The 21,289-nt window shown below is 38.7% G+C and overlaps 1 long non-coding RNA gene across 1 annotated transcript in view; it reads right to left on the minus strand.

Moving 5' to 3' along the window:
* Positions 1-582: 582 nt before the first annotated feature.
* Positions 583-21,289, minus strand: part of LOC145692750 (uncharacterized) — a 161,783-nt gene continuing 141,076 nt past the window's right edge. The window contains exon 3 of the long non-coding RNA XR_014132634.1: positions 583-1,096. This is a non-coding gene — a long non-coding RNA (uncharacterized LOC145692750). The remainder of the gene's footprint in view (positions 1,097-21,289) is intronic.

Raw genomic sequence — 21,289 nt, forward strand, 5'->3', positions numbered from 1 at the left:
CGTGTATACACCATTACGAATCGGAAACGGATAGTCAGTCGATGGAGTACCGCTACACGTTCTCCCCTTGGCCAAAAACAATTCAAAGTTGTCCCATCTGCTGGCAAAATGTTGACATCCTGCCTATAGTCCGGATCTTGCGCCCTGCGACTTTTGATTCTTCCCCAAACTTAAGGGTCAGCGCTACAGTTGTGACTCGGATGTAGAAGCAGCAATTCGGCAATGTTGTCGCCAGCACCCACCACAATTCTTCGCCGGTGGCATGAAAAACCTTCAGGGTGTCGATCGGTCACGAAATCAGAAAATGGTCATGAAAGTAAAGAAATTTAGGTTTTGGGTCACGATTTTTTTTTTTTTTATTTGTACAAATACAGGTATAGATTGGATAATTTTGTTATATAAGACGTCAAAATTCACTACCAAAAATGTCTATGGTCTGCTTTAGATACTACTAAATCACAAGGAAAACATGCTTCTATCACATGCATGAAAATGCGGCCCAATTCGCACCCAAATTCACTCTTGAGAATGCTACTAACTTTTATGGTTTGGGAAAGAAAAGGTCACGAGAATGCTACTAACTTTGATGGTTTGGGAAAGAAAAGGTCACGAAATTCATTTTGGAATTTTAGTAGACACCCTGACCTTGTTTCGCGTTGGCCCAGGTGTGTTGGCCGTAACGGGGACTGTGTTGAAAAATGCCGCCACAATTTGTAGCTGATACATTATACCTGTATCTCCTTGGAGGCATTACTTTGGAGGAATTACAATGTACTTTCCGTTATGATTTAGAGTTGCGTTAAGCGGGGATGGATTGTAGCATACACACATAGAGTGGTCGTGTATAGAATATCGTCAAGGAGATCAAATGAAATGAAACCTCACATTTCCATCCCACGTTACGGTAGTAGGCTAAAGGGGATTGCGATAAGAATGAAGAAACTGGAGAACCCACATACACGGTGTGTGTCCACTACAAAGAAATCGATCCAGAACCTTCAGCATCAAACGATGTGGATGACATTGCACAGACATTCCTTCCGTCTCACAGCTGATCTGTATGCGTTCCTTATGTTTTAGCGGCATGGTTCCCCACCTATAAGAAAAAGATAAATAAACTTTTAGTCACCAATAACATCTTACCAAATTAAGTTACGTGATTGCATATTTGATGTCCTGATAAAATTCTAGCCCATGATTATGTATCACATATCGTTAAGTCCACCTATCGTTCATAATAAAAATTTCGAATCCAAGATGGCAGCTGATCGTGTGATATACTCTCAAAAATGTCACCCTTGGCCCAATGCGTATTTCACATTTCTCATTCAATGAAACTACATCCGTGTAAACTTGAAAAAGAGGTGTATGAGACTTTTGATACACTCTGTGTTTACTTTTTATTCTATCCCTTATGTAGTACTAGCAGCGTTCACCCCGCTTCGCTGCGGTCACCCCGGAACGCAATAAACGTTGTTACTTAGATAATTTTTACTTTTTCGCTTTCAAGTGATATCGCCTGTCATTTATGTTAACCCGCCGAGTCACATGGTCATGCGGGTTGCATATAAATACGTTTATTTTTACCTATGATGAACTAATAACAAAGGATTTCTACGTATGGACACTTGAATGGTCAATTATCTCAAGACACTGATAATTAAAAATTAAAGTGATATGATAAAAACCATCTAGGGTCCAAATCCTAATAACCCCCCAAAAATGAAAGAAATTGGTTCAGCCGTATTAGCGTGATGAGTTCACAAAGGATTTGTGCGTTCTCTTTTATATATATAGATACATCTGTTTAAGGTTGGTGTAAAGGGACAAATTTTGCCGATAGATGTCATTACAATCTTCATATCATGTATTTTTTACCTTTTACGAAAATTCACAACTTCTCTCATGAAACAGTTCCATTGTTAAAAGTTTGGATATCCATCTCAACAATGAAGAAATTTCTAACTAAAAATTCGGCACGGATTGTTGCCTTCAATAGGTTATGAAATTCCTTCTCTAAAAATTTGAAGTCTGTAGGTTGAAATTTGTAAGAGAAATCGTGATTTTTCGTAAAAGGTAAAAAAAAAAAAAAAAAAAAAGGAAGACCGTAGTGACATCTATCGGCAAAACTTGTCCCTTTACACTAACCTTACTCTTCTCAACGACACAATTCATAAATATGACTTAAACTACTCGCTGAGCAAAATAATACGTTTATTGTAAAAATGAACATGTAACAGTTTCGCCAACTATTCATTTGGGCTATATCAGACACTATCATCACGTCAGAATTCATAAGGCGTATGATTAGCGTTATACTAACAGCCTGACTACTGCAGGAAATATATGTTAGGCCAGTTTTAGACGAAAGCATTTATCGTAGCATTTCTCGTAGCAGATGTGCTGCCAAAAATCTCGTATAATATTCTATGGCATGAAAAGTATATTGTGCTTTTTACATTGTAGCATTTTGATAAGCATTTTGTCGTGACGTAGCAAACAAATCACTGGAGAAGAGCGCAATTATGGCTCCAAAACTAAAAACAGATATTTCAGTCACTATTCTAAAGCCCGTTTTCGCATTTGGTTATTATGATACAAAGGACTTTTAACGGTGCAGTTATACTATACAGATCCATAGATTTTAAAATTTACAGAAGAAATTTCTAATGTTTTAATAGAGTAGTGTATAAGTAATGAAAATATGGTGTGCACTTACATCTGAGATGCGAATTATGTGGAAATATAGAAATTAAAGTCGAACCTGAAATGCACGTAATTTTCAATAAGCTGCCATAAAATTTTGGCAGGTCTGTAACTTCCCCATTTTGTATCGAAAACAGAACCCAACCATCCCCATCGGGGCTTCTAACCCATTCCCACTACTTACTTCTTCTCCTACTACTAGTACTACTACTACTATTATTCTTACTACTACTACTACTGCTTACTACTACTACTTACTCCTCCTCCTCCTCCTCTTACTACTACTACTACTACTTATACTATGGATCCGTATAGTAAAATTACACGTTACCACCTGTTAAAGTGAACCTGCACCGGAGAATGCAAGAGCACACCAATAAATGAAACGAGAAAGTTTTTTTAAATGAATTTCTGTATGTATCCGTATAGTGAAACTGCACGCTTTAACTTTGTACAAACAAGGATGTTCCTCATATTTTTTAAATCAACATAATAATAGTATCCCTACTCTAACTTTTTTCTTTACTACAATTCAATTTCCCACACATCGCTTCCTTTTAACACACCACGGCGCTGCAATCGAAGCAGAAATGGTGGGGAAAATGCTACGAAATAGAGCAGGTTCTATCGACAAGAAATGCCATAGGATATGCCATGGCATGGGAAATGCTATAGCAGTTGCTACTTTACACGGTAGGATATCGATGATACGATTTTTGCTATGAGAAATGCTACGATAAATGCTTCCGTCTAAAACTAGCCTTAGTCAAACTCTTTAGTATGGCACTAACATTGCGTCAGAACGATTCTGCATAAGGCCCATAGTGTCTTATGAAGTAAAAGTGAATTGGCGAAACTGTTACATGTTAATAATTTTTACAATAAACGCATTGTTTTGCTGGGCGAGTAATTTAAATTATATTTACGCACACTAAAAGGAAAGCTTGAACAATGGAAAATATTATTACACGATTCACTTATTATTTTTTTTTCTAATGTTCAATATAGGAGGAACAAAGTTTGTGAAAAGCTGATCTAAAGCAATGGTTACCAAACTGCGGTGGCATGTAACAAAGGAGCGCACTCTACTGAGAAAAATGATAGCTTTTAATTGATTGTATATTGTAATTAAAAACGTGAAATTCTTATATTGATGGAATATCTTCCCCTCCCCACAGCCTCTATTGACAAAATCTGAAATAATGCTACTGATTCAGACTTAATAACATCTCAAGTTATTTCGAATCGATTAGTCAATTCCTAATATGGCTCAAATTAGTCATAGTGCACCAACAGGGCCGCATTAAGGGGGAGGGCTATAGCCCCGGACCTCTAATCTCATGAAAATCTCAACTAACTATCTAAAAAGAATAATCAAGAGACAATCATCGTCATAAAATATGACCAAAAATATTAAACATATTCCCTTTCTTACTTACTTTCCTTACTTAGGTGAAGTTAGCAGGGGCCACATATATTTTCTAGCCCCGGGCCTCCAGATGGGTTAATCCAGCCCTGTGCATCAAGAGTCAACCCGCCTTATGCAGAGTCGTTTTGACATATGATTAGGATCACACTAAAAGCCTGACTACAGCAGGAAACATATGTTACTCGAACTTATTAGTATAGCACTAATCAAACGTCAGAACGACTCTGCATAAGGCCCAACTCAGAGAGAATTCGTTAATCTAGGTTTAGTCTCAGACTAGTTAGTACGCATACTAACAATTTACTAAGGAATGCACGTTATGGTATTCAGAGTCTACTTTGAGCACAACTAAATGATGATTTGAGTTTGATTAACTTATATAACCCCAATGCATCGGGTGAGAAAAATAAATGTGGCAACTACGGAAAAATAGATGAGCGCATGCGTAGCCAGTAAAAGTGAAAATATATGAAAGTATGAATTTAATCTGCATAAGGCCCATTGAAACTAACGAACGTATTTTACTTAGGCCTACCATGCAGAGGCGGACTGGGCCGCCCGGATTTCCGGGTGGGCTCTGCCCTCTGCAAAATCATATAATATATTGCTCGATTGGTTATAACTAATTCAAAATTCCGTTCTCATTCATAGTAACCAGTGGCGTCACTAACGGGCTGGCAGTGCTAGCAAAGGGGGCACTAGGGAAAGGGGGCCTCTGCCCAAACCGTAGCCTTGTTTCTTGAAAAATCAATAAGACAATTTTAAAAAGTCTGAAAATACATGTAATTATTAACTCGAAAATGTAATCTCGTCCATAATTTATGTATTCAATAATCTAATGTGCAATCGATAATATAAAGAGCATGGAACTGAATGTTCTACGGTAAGGAAACCGTTAGATATGAAGGGACGTGAGTGGTGGCGATAAATAATGGTCTCCTGAACACAGCGGTGATGTCAGAAATCGGGCCCCGAAATTTCGACCTAGTAGTTAAATTTCTAGAGTAGACCGAAACAGCACACACACAAACATTTGGTATCATGCTATTGTCCAAATGTTTATAACTTGTTACGCATGCTCTTACTAATATTCACTCTTACTAAATCTTGAATACTTCATTCTTGTATACTGCTATTCTGTTTATACTTACGGAGACTTTAAAAGTTGCAATTTCTTCGGGAAAAACATTTTTCAATTGCAATAAACTAAAAAAAGAATATTTAATTTTCTCAAGAGATTAAAGAAATATATATTGAGTGTAGATGAAGTAGAAGGTGTAATATGTCGATTGGTTATCGTAACAATGATATAGTGGTTTTATACTAAACAGGTTGGCCCAAAATAGGAATACAAACCAGTATCGATCACGTATGACATTTTAATTTATTAAGATAATGAATTTATTTGCTTTGGTTTGCTCTGAGCTTAAAGTATAAGTGAAAATAAATTAAGAGTAGATAAGGAAGAAACTAAATCAATATCTGTATGGATAACAATAAGTAAATTATATAAAATGTCATGGGCCGATCAGTATGGGACTATATGCCTACTTTTGGGCCACTCTGTATACTCTTTCAACTAGAATAACTAGGTTTTAAATTAGTTAGCGAAACGCCAAAACTTCGATATAAAAAATATTGTAAACTGTTTTACAGGATATGATTGCCCTTATAAATCAATAATTAAGAATCACGGTTATTATTATTATTATTATTATTATTATTATTATTATTATTATTATTATTATTATTATTATTATTATTATTATTATTATTATTATTATTATTATTTTGTTTACTTTTCAAAATATTTTTGTCAACAAACATTTACATTATGCTACAGCAACTACAAATAGTGCTACACACACACTAACAAAAATTCTACACTTTTTGTACGCGTAAACTGCAACGGCTTTTGATCATTTCTTTTACATGTGGACCTTATACGGGCGTTCAACAGGAGTGCAAATTTTGTACAAAATGTGAGAGAAATGTGCAGAAAGTTTCAAGGCTGCAAGTCGTGAACACTTCTCACATTTTTTTTTTTCACACTTCGCAATCGTGTTGCACACATATGCATGGAAAAGAAGTTGTCAAAAGTCATTGCAGTTGACGCGTACAAAAAGTGTAAAATTTTTTTAAAGAATTTTCTAAACATTTACGATCATGGGCGCCCGAAGGGGAGGGCAGGGTGGGGCCCGGGCCCTGCTTTGGCTCACGAAAATGTATACGTAATATAGTAAACCACGTGTATTAAATACCAGACGCAACATACCAATAATGGAGAGCCCCTACCTAGAAAATTTTCTTCGGGCGCCCATGTTTACGATGATTGGGGAAATCAGGATGTGTAATAATAATAATAATAATAATAATAATAATAATAATAATAATAATAATAATAATAATAATAGTAAGGAAAATTGATTTTTTTTTAAGATATTGAAAGTTTCGGACCTAAAAGCAAGCAATGCGTTACTTGCGTTACTTTCTAAGTAGGGTAACAGTTACTTTTCTGGGGCAAGTACCGCGTTACATTTTAAGGGAAAGTAAAGTAACTTGTAACGCGTTACATTTTTACAAGTAACTTACCCAACACTGAATGGTACCAGAGGTTTCATCCGATGAGGAAAGTCGCACTGGTTAAAATTAAAAGTTTTATCGCTTGAAACTTAATGAATAGAGATTATCTAGTGTATTAGTTGTTGTATACGATAATTAGTATATTAAGAAGATTTTCTTTTAGTTTCAAGTTTTTTTTTTTTTTTTTTTAAAAAAATACCGATGTAACAGTCTCACAAGCCACCTCTGCTTCTGAGATGTTGGGAATGTATTGTTTGTTCATTCATCTATCACATGTCTATAGAGTAAAGCATTAAGTCGATCTTTTATTTAAAAAAAAAAAAAAAAGACTTCAAGCTATCGAAGCATGGGAAATTATGGCAACGCATCAGACCATACAACTATCAAAAAGTATAGCTAGTTTAAAAGTATTAGCATTTTTCTATTTTCAGCTCATATGCGAGTCTATTTGATTGGATTTGAGTTTAACGTCCCGTTCAGCAGTGAATCTATATGAGACGTGGGCCTAGAGCTTAACATAGAACCCAAACCACACGAGCACCTACCGGAATTGGAACCCGGGTCTTTCACGCCAAAGGCGCGTATGCTATCCACATAGTCACGAAAGAGCTCAGTATATGACATTCTAAATTTTTCCTTATGTACCAGGTGTGATCAAAAAGTGCGGTGACTGTAGTTGCACAGCGCCACCTATCGATGTTTTATTCATTTCAATTAGTAAGTCCGGTGGCCTGAACCTTTGAGATAATGTCGAGTTCAAACGAGTTATGACATGTCAGTTGTCTAGAGGCAGAACAGCGAGGATGTATTAAGAGTGTCTGTCGCGCGTGAACTTTAAATTTTACTTTAAGCTGCAAAAAAAGCATCAAAGAAGGTCACGAAATGTTAAAATCAGCGTATGATGATGAAGCGGTGACATTGAAGACTATTTGAGCGATTCAAAAGCGGGAATGAGTTAGATCGGACATAATTCGACGTCAAAAATACATTAAACCACGCAAAAAAAAAAAAAAAAAAAAAAAATGGCACAAATGATCCGTTCAAACAGGCGAATGGAAGTTTGAGAACGTTCCGAAGAACTAAACATGTCGTACGAATCCGTGTAGAATATTTGAAGCACCGATTTGTAAATGAGAAGTGGGTACGAAATTCGTTCCCCACACACACTTTCGATCCGCGAGTTTTTACCTGAAAAATGTTCCTGTCTGTCTGCATCTACCGTACTCTTCGGATAGAGCATGACGCGACTTCTGGCTCTTCCCAAAAGTGAAAACCATGCTAAAAGGAATACTTTTTTGACACCGTTCCTGACTTGAGAGGGTGACGATGGCGCAGTTGAAGACCCGAAGAAAGAAATCAGAAATGTTTCCAATCGTGGAATCAACGTCGGAGTAAGTGCATCGCAATCCAAGGGGGGCACTTTGAAGGAGATTGATTCATATTTGATGTAAACATTACTTTGCTCGTAATAAAATGGTTTACCGTACTTTTTATTCATACCTCGTTTATGACGATTTTTCGGTGTCGAGAACATTCTGATGGTCCCGTGCCGTAGTTTAAGTGAAACTGAAATGAAAGTCTTTAAATTTAACGTTCCACGATTATCCCTTTTAGCTTAAATAGAACGGATGATTGATGAAAGTGAATATTTGTGAAATTAAAATTTTCGGGTGAATCGAAGTCGGGACTACGTGCACTAAAAGCACGCTTTAGCCAAAGACCAAGTGGAGGACCTCGTAATTTCAAGATTTTGTTAGTTTGTTACTTGTACCTATAATCCTTATCTCTGTGTCAGAAGCACTCTCGTTAGTTAAGACTTGAAATCTGTAGTTCAGTGACAGGAGACTACTCGATATTCAGAAGACTAGGAGTCAAATCTCCTCACCTCAGGCGATCAGATTTTCACATTTCCTCATACAGATTATAGTGATACCTCGAGTCACAAACAAACCGGTCCAAAAGTAAAATTTCCCAACAAATTTTGACTTGACCCGCGAACAATGCCTCGAGTCACTTGGCTTTGAGGCCATGTTTTCTTATCGCTTGTACTCAGATTTGCTTGCTGTGGACATTGTTGCCGTTGTGTTGTTCTTGATTCATTTTTGTTTGATTTTGTTTTAACCTTCATTTTGCATCCTAAGAAAGTGTAAAATGTTTGTGAAAGTGGTGTAAAGAAGTCTAAACTAAGTACAGTACAAGTATATTTATGCAACAAGTAAATCCATAAATAAGTTTAAAACGATGTTTCTGAGGCAGGTGATGATATTAATTGGATTTAAAATAATTTCAATGGTAAAAATTGTATCGATTCGCAAACGGAAAGAACGAATTAAATTCGTAACCCGAGGTACCAATGTATAGTGTAAAAATACTCTGCTAGGCAGATTGGGAATAGTAATAACATACACGATTGGACTTTCTCTCACAACCGTTTTATTACAAAACTTCACTAAGTTACAGGTGACTATAAAAGGTGGTCCGAAGACCAAATAGAGTCACTTAAATTTGTTTATTGCGGATGTTCCAGGGCTCAATCACAGCCAAGGGACAGGTTTAGAAGAATCTTAGGGCCCAACTCGACCAAGAAATAGGCCTACGGTCTTTCTAGGGCCCAGACGCAACCAAGAGAAAATTTCTTTCAGGGAACAGGCGCAGCCAAGAGAGGGTGAGGTAGTTCCCAAGGCTCAGTGCAGCCGAAAGAAAGTAGATAAGGTGACCAGTCCCAGAGCAGACTGATGCCTTCGAACATAAATACAATCAGAAAAGTTAGAAAAAAGGACGCCCCTTAGGGAAGCCCGCGTCCTGACAAAGAGTAGGGCATCAATCTCTATCTATATGCAGGGCCGGATTTCCTAATAGGCCCGGTAGGCCCGGGCCTATGGGCGCAAGCTCCCAAGGGGCGCACGGCCGAAAGAAAAAAATTAAAAAATATCTAGAAATAAAAATAATTAGCCATAACGTAACATTTTTTGAATTGATTTTTAAAAATCAGGCTAATAAAGCATTCTGATTTTGAAGTCCATTGGAACAAATAATTGTTGGTAAAGTTCACCAATCTTTTGTTGGTGTTTAAGCAATTAACATATAGGCCTGATATAATTTTTAATAAAGGTTTTTAGGAAAGTAACTTTAACCAGACTAGGGGGCGGAAAAAATTGTTGGGTCTAGGGGTGCCAAAATGCTAAATCCGGCCCTGTCTATATGCCTCTCCTCACATGCAATTAGAACACTAAAGGGTCTGTCGGGTGGGAGTTTGTGTCGCGGCTTCTGTCTTTAAGGAAAGACATTTAATCGCGTGTCTGTTGCAATGTGTAGATAGAAAGGAAGAAGGATAAAGAAGAAGATAGGAAAGCGTGAGAGAAGAGTTATTTCGTTTTGATAGAGGGATAAAAAAAAACAAAAATCAGAAAAAAAACTGTATTGATCATGCTGTGTGCTTAAATGAAAAAAACGCACTTGAAGGGGTAGCAACAATCCATGTAAACGTGTTTGTAATAATAAATTAAAATAATCTGAAAATTGTTATAACTTAGAAATATTGTTAGTTTTATTCAATTCTATGTTGTCCGTAACGGGGATGTATATTGTTAGACTACGTTTGTTTTTACTTGGCACGCTTTCAGCCTAAGGGATGAATCTGTCTGCAACACGTTGCCACACCACTGTAAAACGTTACACAGCAAAACGTTACAGTACTCGCAAATCACCGTAATACACTTGTTGACTTGTGGCAATTAAGCACTTCAAATACCCGCCAAACAGCAATGACTTCATTTGATGGGCTGGCTGACAAGCAACGTCACCTACACGACAAAGCCAATAAGACATCTATTGGGCTAAAACGTTCATGTGAGTGCTAGCAGAAAATACTTTAAAGGCCAACCAAGTGCACTGGCGGGAAATGTGCCAAGATAAAACAAACGTACTCTAGTGGAACATCTGTTATTTTTTGATCAACCAAGTTGGCCGTCTCGTAAACCGTTGTCGGTGCATACGTCGTCACCTGTGGGCAGTCCGAAGTTACTTTCTCCTGTCTGTTGCTTTGTTTTCGTGGCTTGACTCCCTTCCTTTCATTGTTGTCTATTGTTTTTCTTTATGATTGGTAGTTTGTAGCTGATTTATTTTGTCCGCGTATGTTGGTATTGTAACACGTATCTTTCTGTTGTGGTCAATACATTGACTGTTTTGAAAAGAAAAAAAGCTTTTTAGTTGCTAACTGTATAGCTTCCAACAATCGGTTTCGGTCAGTCTGTGGAGCGGGAATTGTGATTATAGTAGTAACCCAGGCTATGGTCTGATTTGTAGCTCCTTCAATTGCGTTGCTTATTAGATTTTCTGCTGTTGGGTTTTTCCTGTTGATGGTTTGTTTCGGTCATTGGTGGTTCTTCTGTATTTCCGTGGTCCTCTAAAGGCCCGGTACGTCCTAGTGTGATAGTATGTTGTTCTATTGATATGCCGGTGATTCTCTGTTGTGTATTTGTCTTCGGTCTTTCTGACCAAATACTGCTGCCTGTTCTGTGTGTGTTGATCTTGCAAGTTGCACAGAAACTTTTGTTGATTGGGTTGTTGCAGTCTTTCGTATGCGTATCTCCGTAGCGGAAACATATGTGTTCTTCTTCTGCGGTTGTTACTTGCCTTAGCGAAGATCGCTCTCCCGGCAATTATATTCGGTTTGATGAAAAGAAAAAGATGAGGAATTGGGATGAATCTTTAGAGATGTTTATAAGATGCTGAATAACTTAGTTCTTTGTAAATAAAGATAATAAGCAGTTAGAACAGGTGGGGATAAGGTGAAAATGAACGAATCTACATTAAAAGGGCCAGAACCGTGAAATTTATGAAGAATAGAGAGAAATGGCGTGCGATATTGTTGATAGAGAGGGCAAGAGAAAATGAGATGATCGATAGAGCCAGTGTCGAGACCACAATTACAAAGTGGAGTGGTACGTTTTCGGAGAAGATATAAGCGTTGGGGAGTATACAGAATGTGAAGTCTGTTACGGAGCCGAAAATGGAGGTAGGAGGGAGAGAAAGGATGTTGAATAAACCAAGATGGAGAGCGGAGAGAGCAAGGATGGTGCCAGTACCAACGTGCCTTTGTACAGGAGGCATTATAAGCAGTCCAGCGTTGATAATGAAGTGTAATAAGTCGTGGAAAAAGGTCAATAGGCGAGACTGAAAGATCTATGGGAGTGCCATGCAGGGCTCCGAAACGGGCTGCGGCATCGGCAAGAGAATTCCCGAGGATGTTGACATGGCCTTTGGACCAAATTAAGCAAGTAGTATAGTTGAGGGAAGTCCGGCGGTATATAAGAAAACGGATTTCATAAAGAATCCAGGAGGATTTTGAAGTCCAAGGGGAAGATTGTAAGGATTGGAGGAGAGATTTAGAATCAGTGGCGATACAGATAGATGTATACTGATGCTGAAGTGAATGAAGAAGAGTCGCAAACAAGGCATAAGCTTCAGTGAGAAAGGTAGAGACATACTGGGGCAGTTGAAAGCTGAAACATTGTTGAAGAGAGGAATCGTAGAAGGCTGATCCCAAATGCACGCCCTGGCCAGAACCATCGCAGTACAAATGAACAGTGTCCTGAGGGAGAGGAGGAATGGATGAGGAAAAGCAATATTGGTAAGTTTCGGGAGGGAAAAGTTGGGTAGAAGGGTATTGGGGAAAAATTATAGAAAAGGATTGGGAAAGAACTGGATAGTCATGCAAGTAGCAAGGGAGAGTATACATGCGCTGGATGTGTAATAGATGTGGTGCAAGATCTAGATAACTGGAGTATATGAAAGGGAGAGATGCGAGATATGGAGAACGTTTGCGGCCTGTATGAAGGTGTCGAAGCAGAGTGAGTTTAGGGAGGAGAGAGGATCGTGTAAATTGGAAACGTTGAAGACAGAATTTGTCGGAGAGGTGTTTCAAGTGAATTGCTAAAGGTGGAACTCGGGTCTCAGAATAAAGCGCAGTAGCAGCAGTGGTGGTAGGGAGACTAAGAGTACGGCAGAGAGTAGTATATTGAAGGGATTGGAATTTTTGAAAGACTCGAGAAGGAGATGGAGATAGAAAGAAACCACCATACGTTAAAATAGGTAAGTAAACCTGTTTATATAACAGGAGAAGAACACGAAAATCTGTAGACCAAGTAGAAGTAGAAATAGAACGAATTAAACGTAAGAAGGGTGATGTTTTTTGATGTAGAAGATGATAATGGGGGGTCCAACATAAAGAAGAGTCTAAAACGATTCCAAGGTATTTAACTGAAGGACGGCGAGGAAGAGTGATACCGGTGAAAGTAAGGGAGGGTAGGGCGGGAGAGCGTTTGCGAGTAAAGACTAGAAAGGAAGTTTTGTTCCAGTTTATTCGTAAGCCATGTGTAGAACACCAGGTGGAGAAAGTGGTGAGAGCTGAAATGAGTTGAGGTATAGCTAGTTGTGGGGAGGGAGAAGTAATATAGAAGGCTAAATCATCACAATAGGAAAGAACCCGGACAGTGTTACTGGTTTGGCGAAGAATCGGGGCCAGAAAGAGATTGAACAAAAGAGGAGATAATTCAGAACCTTGAGGAAGACCTTGAGAAGTGGTGCGACCTTCAGAGAGTTGGGAACCGAGGCGAAGATACAAAATACGTTGGACCAGAAGGTTGTAAATGATGCGGAGATATTTCGAAGGGATGCCTTGTTGCCAAAGTATATCTATGAGATAATAAAGGGGAACAGAGTCATAAGCCTGAGAAAGATCAATAAATACGGCAAAAACAAACTGGGTACGGGAAAAAGCAAGCCAAATATCAGAGATAAGAACAGACAGACAGTCAGAAACACTGGAACCTAGTCGACAACCGTATTGTTGTTTGTAAAATAAAAGGTGGTGTTCACAGAACCATTGGAGGCGTTGTTTCAGGAGATGTTCGAAGACCTTTAAAAGACATGAGGAGAGGGCAATAGGACGATAATGTTCAGCGATACCTGGTTGTTTTGTAGGTTTGAGGATGGGGATAATGACATAATCTTTCCACTGAGGGGGAATTCGTTCAGAAAACCATACAGTATTATATAAGGTGAGTAGGAAGTTCTGGTACAGTGGAGGAAGATGTTGTAGGTGGCGGTAATGTATACCGTCTTTGCCAGATGAGGAGTTGGGTAGGCGGGATAAGGTGAGAGAAAGTTCAGACATATTGAAAGGAAGATGGATAGGGGTTGATGGTTCTGGAGAATATAGAGGTGAAAGCCAGAGAGGAGGGAAGAGACATGTGGATGGTGCTAACTGGGAATGGAATTGATGAAGCCAGGGAGAGGAAATAGATTCACCAGAGGGAGGACGACATGTCTTGTTACGAAGGGACCGGTAAAATTTCCAAATGGAGGATAAAGAGGAACCATAACGGAGGTTGGAACAAAATTGGCGCCAGGCATTACGACGGGTTTGTTGAAGAATACGGGTCGTAGTGGCTTGGGTTTGTTGATATATCAGGAAATTGGAATAGGAACGAGTGGCGAGGTATGTTTTAAGGGCTTGACGCCGTCGGAAAATCCATTGTTGACATTCCCTAGTCCACCATTTAGGATAAGGCGAATGGACATTAGAGGAACGAATGGAGGGAGACGGAGCAGGGTGGGAGTGTGATACTGCTTGAGAAAGGCGAGAACAAAAAGCAATGTGAAGATGGAGAGGATCACTAGACGAGGGAGGGGGAGAGAAATGGGCAAAGCAGGAAGAATAAAGGGGCCAATCGAGGTTAGTAGAATATGGGCGACCTATAGAGGAGGAGGATGAAAAGGAAGGAGAAGTAGAGTTATGTAAAATGATGGGAAAGTGATCACTGCCATAGGGATCGGAAGTAACAGTCCATGTAAGGTGGCTAGAGTAAGCTGGAGAACAAAAGGTGAGATCAGGTGCGGTAGGAAGTTCACGGGGACAGGGAAGACGCGTAGGAGTACCAGTATTCAGAAGAGTACAGGGTAAGGTGGGAAGTAGACGATACAGGGCAGAGCCAGCGGGGTTGGAAAAAGGAGCCCCCCAGAACGGGTGATTACAATTTACGTCGCCACTCACAATCCAGGGAGGGGTAAGGAAATTAAAAAGATAGAGCCAGAGATGATCAGGAAGGTGAACGTGAGGAGGAATGTAGAGGTTAACCAGGGTGAGAGAGTGAACGGTGACCATTTGACATTGAACTTCTGGGTATTGGATGGGAGGAGGGTGTAGTACGTAAGGTAAAGAATGATGAATGCCGAGAGAGAGTCCCCCTCGACCGTCTGGGCGAACATCATGAAGCCAATGATAGGAAGGGGTGTTAAAACGGTAGGAATCTGTAAGCCAGGTTTCTTGGAGTAAGAGAAAAGACGGATGAAATGGAGATATGAGGTGATGTAAGGCATACATTTTACTGCGAGAACTCCTCATGTTCCATTGTAAGAGAGTAGAAAAGCAGGAACCAGATGATTTTAAAGTGAATGTGATTGTAATAGCTTGAGTATGGTGATGCAAGATTTATAGTCGGGAGGAGAAAATTTATGTTGCGATTTTTCTAAAATAGAAAGTGTAACGTTGCATGCTCACACATACAACTGTGGTCCCGCGTTCAATTTGTCCACAGGTAAAAGTCAAACCTTGCCCAATTAACAGACACAATTCCTTCCTTTACCTGCACACAAATCAAACACAAGCACACTAGTCGAGTTAGATTCCCCGATTCTTGTTTTGGCAATAGCAGAGTAAAAGCACTGAAAAATAATATGTTTTTTTTCCTGGAAGCAATCAAGCCTGTTTTGACTAGGAGATATATGTAAACTCTCAAAATTCAACTTGAACAATTTATTATAAACAGAATATAGGTATAACAACAACAAGAATTTTTTAAACCCCGTAGCAAAACGATTAAATATTGAAATAACTCCAAAAACTTCCCAACAAATGACAATTTCAACAATTAACATTTAATTTATCCAAAGTTACGAAAATATCAAATTCTTTGAACAATAATTAGTCAAAAGCAACGTGAAAAGTTTCAAAAGATACAACTTTACCCGTATATACATTTACTCTTTCAATTCACTGAAGTTTACCACCCTTCCGGCACTCAGTGACAATCCGGATACACGTGAATAATTAATTTTGCTTTTCTTTCCCCAAAACTCACAATATTTATTGGTTAGGTTAGGAATTAACAGTAATACGTCTACTCGGGTATTACGCGTTTGTTCCCACATGAAAATTCCTACTTAAATATTCTCCCAATAATATTTTTAAAGTTGGCATAAATGTGCTTAATGGGATCCGAACCCAGCATGCGCGATCCGAACCAATATATATTATAATGGGATCCAAACCCAAGGATTGGGAGTCCCATGCACTGCTCTGACAAATAACGCGTGGACGAATAAATTTCGAATCTCCTTCTACAGCCAAAAGAGGTTAAATAATTCGTCCTCACCTTATTCCCCAGGACAGTACTAAGAGCACACCCAATACTCCACGTTAGTAGAAAAATAGCACTCTACTTACCAAAGAAAACACACACAAAATTCTCAAACATGCATTAATATTCATAATATTCTGTTCACACACTAATTGAAGCAATCTTTCATATAGTATCAAGCCAACTGTCACATAATTCCAAAACCATATGTTCGAAAGGGAATTCCAATGTTATATCATACCGAAAAATGAATTTAACTAATTTCAAAGAGTCTTAATCTAACCCTTACCCTTTCCAATCTTCAAGTGACCGAATTGCTGGGCAAACCCACCCAGCTGCTACAGCCACAAGTGCTGCCATCTCTTGAGATTCGAGGGAACTCCTCGTGACAAGCACTCATAAGTGAAGTGGAAGGGCATCTATTGAGTAGAAGCCGTATTACCTAACTCCTACCTTTACATCCAAATATACAATTATAATTCCACCACAAATTCTTTTTTTTTTTTCTTCGACGGAAACGCTATATACGTTACAAAAGGATGGACGAAACAGCGGAGGAAAAAGAAGATATAGGATCTGCCGCATTTGACGGTTTCTGAAAAGCTGTGACAGTGCTGGGAAGGGGAGAAAATGCTAAAGGGGATCGGTCAGTTGGAAGAGGTGGGGGACGGGCAGAAAAAGAAGGCGAAGAGTGAGGACTGAGAGAGCGCTTTTTTCTAACACCGGAAGGAGAGGAAGGAGAATGAGAAGTGGAAGGCCGAGAAGTAACAGCTGAATATGAAAAGGAAGCGGAGGTAGGGATAGAGGACGGAGTAAAGCTAGAATTGGCAAGGGAGGACGAAGTAGAATGGGGAACTGGATCTCCCTGTAAGGAGCGCTGTGCAGGGGTCGTGGTTAAATAGCGTCGTTTGGCATCGGTATAGGATAGATGTTCTGTAGCCATCAGAGTATTAATTTGAATTTGTATAAGGCGTTCAGGACACTGAGGGAAGGTAGCCACGTGGTCACCAGCACAGTGCTTACATTTGGGAGGTGCAGAGCAGGAGGAAGAGGGGTGGCCGGGTAGTCCGCACCTAACACAAGATTGTTTACCACGACAGGCCTGCTTAAAATGGCCGTAAAAAAGGCAGTTAGTACATTGCTTGAGTCTCGGAATATATGTTTCGACGGGAAGGTGAAAATAGAAAAGGTTGCAATGGGAGGGGAGAGTGTTGGCATCAAAAGTGACTACGATTGTGCCGGTGGGGATGGAAGAATCCGTAACAGAAGGTGGAGAATCGGAGGTTGGAGGTAAAGAAGAGTCAGAGGTAGGGGGAACTGTAGAAACATCAGACGAAGAACGTTTACGAAACATACGGCGAACATGTAAGATTGGAGCGCTACTGCGTAACGCAGTGATGAGTTCATCGTCCGTTAAGGACGGATCGACTCCTCGTAAGATACCCTGACATGAAACGGCGTAATTCGGAATATAAGCACGCCAATTATGTGCCGCTAATAAAGGATGTTGTAGGAAATCGTTGGCTGCTTTGCCAGTTCGAAAAAAGACCTTTAAACCCTGGGGGCCAAGAGTGCGAATATCTGTGACATCTGTAAGATTGTTATTATATAAGAGTCGACCTAACTTCATAGGATGTTGTTTGCCCAAGGCAGACGTGGAGGACACGTGGACGACATAAGGTCCTAGATGGTGATTTTTATAACTGTTGTTGGTAGTGTGTGCATAGGGCACAGTTGTTACATGAGAAGTAGAATTAGTAGATGATGAAGTATCCATCTTAGTTGATTGGAGCACATGTCCGTCAGAGGAGGCTGCCATATTTGGCAGCGACGAAAGTGAAAAAAAAATTTAAAAAAAACTTGCACTAATGCACTACACACGTAGTAAATAAAAGGAAGAGAACAGAAGTCAAATACACTATAATGCGAGAACAACGAAACTAAAGAGCACTCAAAATCGGCTGTAGACCTAGCACAGAAGTACCACACTCTTCGAAACATATGTGTTGTGCTGCACACTAGTTACGTCGATGCCCGTACTGGTAGTAGTTTCAACAGTGCATCGGTCTTGCGTGTAGTTTGGAATTCTCAACCCTGTAAAATCTGCCTTCAATTTTCAGTCCGTTAACGTGCAATTGGTTGTTAATCTCCTTTTCTGCTGCATTATTGGAAAATAGGCGAAGAACCTTTTAATGTTTGGATACGTTAGGTTTGTGAATGTCATGTTTGCTTGTTTGAAAGGGAAATCTTAAAGGTAAAATGAAGTTGTGCAGATTGAGAATAATGCTCCAAGTTTAAAAAGCATAGATTTATAATATGTCATCAAATAAAAAATACTTAATTTTTTGTACTCTAAATAGAGTTGCCATATTACCCGATTTCAGTGGGTACCACCTTTTCTTAATCATGAAAAACCACCCGCTTTTTTGGATTGGAGAAAAATTTAAGACGACTTTGTTGACAAAAAGTTGTTATATTCACAACGCAGTTGTTCAAAGAATATTTCCTCTGCTAAATATCTTGTGGACAGATGACAGAAACAAAATGAACGTAGAAACTGTAAAATTACTACTACTGTTTTGTACAATATGAAAGACATATCATGCATAGAATTTTATGATAAGATTTTATGCAATCGAGATATTTGTAAGAAAATTAAAGGGAGTAAAAAATTTGTAAAAATGTGGCATAATCATACACATTTTGGTTCAACCCATGAATACTAATGTATGATCTCATGGATGCGTATTTCTTTGATGACCATTCTGTCCAGTTCAGCTGAACAAGTCTTATGTTTTTACCTAGTCTATGTGTTCACCTAGTCTTTATATATTCAGAAATGATTGCAAATTGAATTACGGTATCCTTAGCATTTTGTTTAGATTAGATTCATTATCAATATTTTTCTTTTTAAATATTTATGATATATTTCATAGGTTGTGAAACCGTGGTAATTTTGCGTCCACTAAGAGAACGTCTCTGACAGCTCGCAGTGACATTGCCACTACTCGCGTGTCAAGTTTTTTTTTCGGTGCAACTTGCAGTGGCAATTTAATTAATGGTATAAGACAGAGTGATCGTGGTTGGTAACAGTGGTATCAAAGTAGGGGCTGCAATGTCCCACCGCATGTGGTAAGAAACGTCAGAGACCATCTCTTGTTGGCCGTGCTATCGATTTAAAGAAGCAACCTTTAAAAATGATCAGAAATTTTATGAGATAGACCAAGACTCCTAAATATGTTTTACCTTTCTTATAATAAAAGTTTAGAAATTATTTTGTGTTTCTTAGAGAGAAAACCGTATGGACAATATCTGCCATATATCGCCTGCTCTTTTTATTTAAACTTGTATTACAGATATCCTTACAATTACAGATATCCTACTGTAATATTTACTTTACAATTCGAGACACATATTTGTTTGTTTTATTTTTTGAACTTAATAAGCTATTAAAGGCAAAAACAAAATTTAAATACATTGGAAGTGCAATTTAATAAAGAAATAATTAAAAATAAAAAACATCCGAAGGATCTCGGGTCAGTATTTATAATACACAAATTCACATCAGTACTTACGATTTAGAATCCCCCCGCTTTTCTAATTTTAAAATATGGCAACCCTAGCTCTAAATAATGCACTAAGACATTCTACGGTGCTACCCTATTTTAAGAAGTACACGAATTTGCAAAATTTAAGGAAGAAGTATGTTACTTGGTTTCACAATAGGACTGTATAAGTAACGAAAATATATCGGAATTTTACATCTTATAGAGGGTGTTCATTTATTGTGTAGCCAAAATCCACTGGAAAACTCCTCACACATAAAAATAAAAAAGTTGTCCATATGAACATAAGGCGAAAAACGCGTTGTTTCAAAGATATGCCGAAATTGAGAAAACTGTGACTTTGAGGCTGCCTAGCTCGAAAACTATGAGAGATATCAAATGCGGTTAAAGAAATATTACAAGGACTAGTATACTGTCTATCTAAATAACCATGTTTCAGAGTTGGAACGTATCGGCGCAACGGATCTCACAGAGAAAGCTGCGGTATAGGTTCCGCTCTTCCACCTCTCTCTCTCTAATATCATGTGCGCCGGTACAACTCAACTCTGAAACATAGACATTTAGATAGAAAGTGTACTAGTTCCTCTAATAGTTCGTTAACCGCATTTGATATCTCTCTTAGTTTTCGAGCTAAGCAGCCTCAAAGTTACAATTTTCTAGATTTCGGCATCTCGTAACTTTCAAACAACGCTTTTTTTTTTTTTTTTTTGCCATATCTTCACATTTACTCTTATTTTGGTTTGGTTTAGGAGTGAGAATTTCACCTGTGGATTTTGGCTACACATTAAATGAACACCCTGTATACATGATAAGGTTAATATAAAATGCAAAACGTGCTCTTTACCACGTCGTACTCAATAAGGAAGACATGATGAATTCAAGTGCTATGCTAAGCAATGTACAAACTGATCATAGAAGTGTCTCAAAGCTGTGATACACGCAAATCTTGTTTGTATGACATATGAATAGATTCTCCACTATTCTTGTTTTTGCGTATTCGAAATCGCTGACGCGCCTGCCCCTTACAATCTGTCCTCTGCCCTCACTCAGTTATATAGCATTCGTCCTTCTTAGTGGCACTTAGAACAAGTTGGTTGGTGTTTTTAAGATAGCTCGTGCTTTATAATCAGACCTTCTAATGTCAATCTGGACTCAGTTATATAACTCCTCCCTTAAGAATAGTGGCTTAACCAACGGGCCCGCTGTGCAGGAAGGCTCAGAGTAAAAAGGGGCTCACAAACCCAGCACATAGAAGCAAAATAAACCGGAACTAATAGAGAAATAAAAACCAGAACAGAACCCAGATATACTACTAGAGAGATCAGAGGATGACTTTCAAGTAGTCCAAAGGAAAAACAGAAGAAAGAAAAATAGAGAAGAACAGGATAAGCCATTTACCACCAACAATTAGTGCAACAGAAAATATAAATAAAGAAAAACACATACACTTGTGTTATTAAAGGAGTGGCGACTACAGCAAACATAGAACAAATCAAGACAGCATTCAAAATATTTACATATTCTCAATCTGCACAAGCAATTCACAGCCAGCCTTATTCACAGCGGTTTGACCTGTATTAGCG

Source organism: Thermobia domestica, chromosome 8 (assembly GCF_964235325.1).
Source record: "Thermobia domestica chromosome 8, izTheDome1.hap1.1, whole genome shotgun sequence".
NCBI lineage: Eukaryota > Metazoa > Arthropoda > Insecta > Zygentoma > Lepismatidae > Thermobia > Thermobia domestica.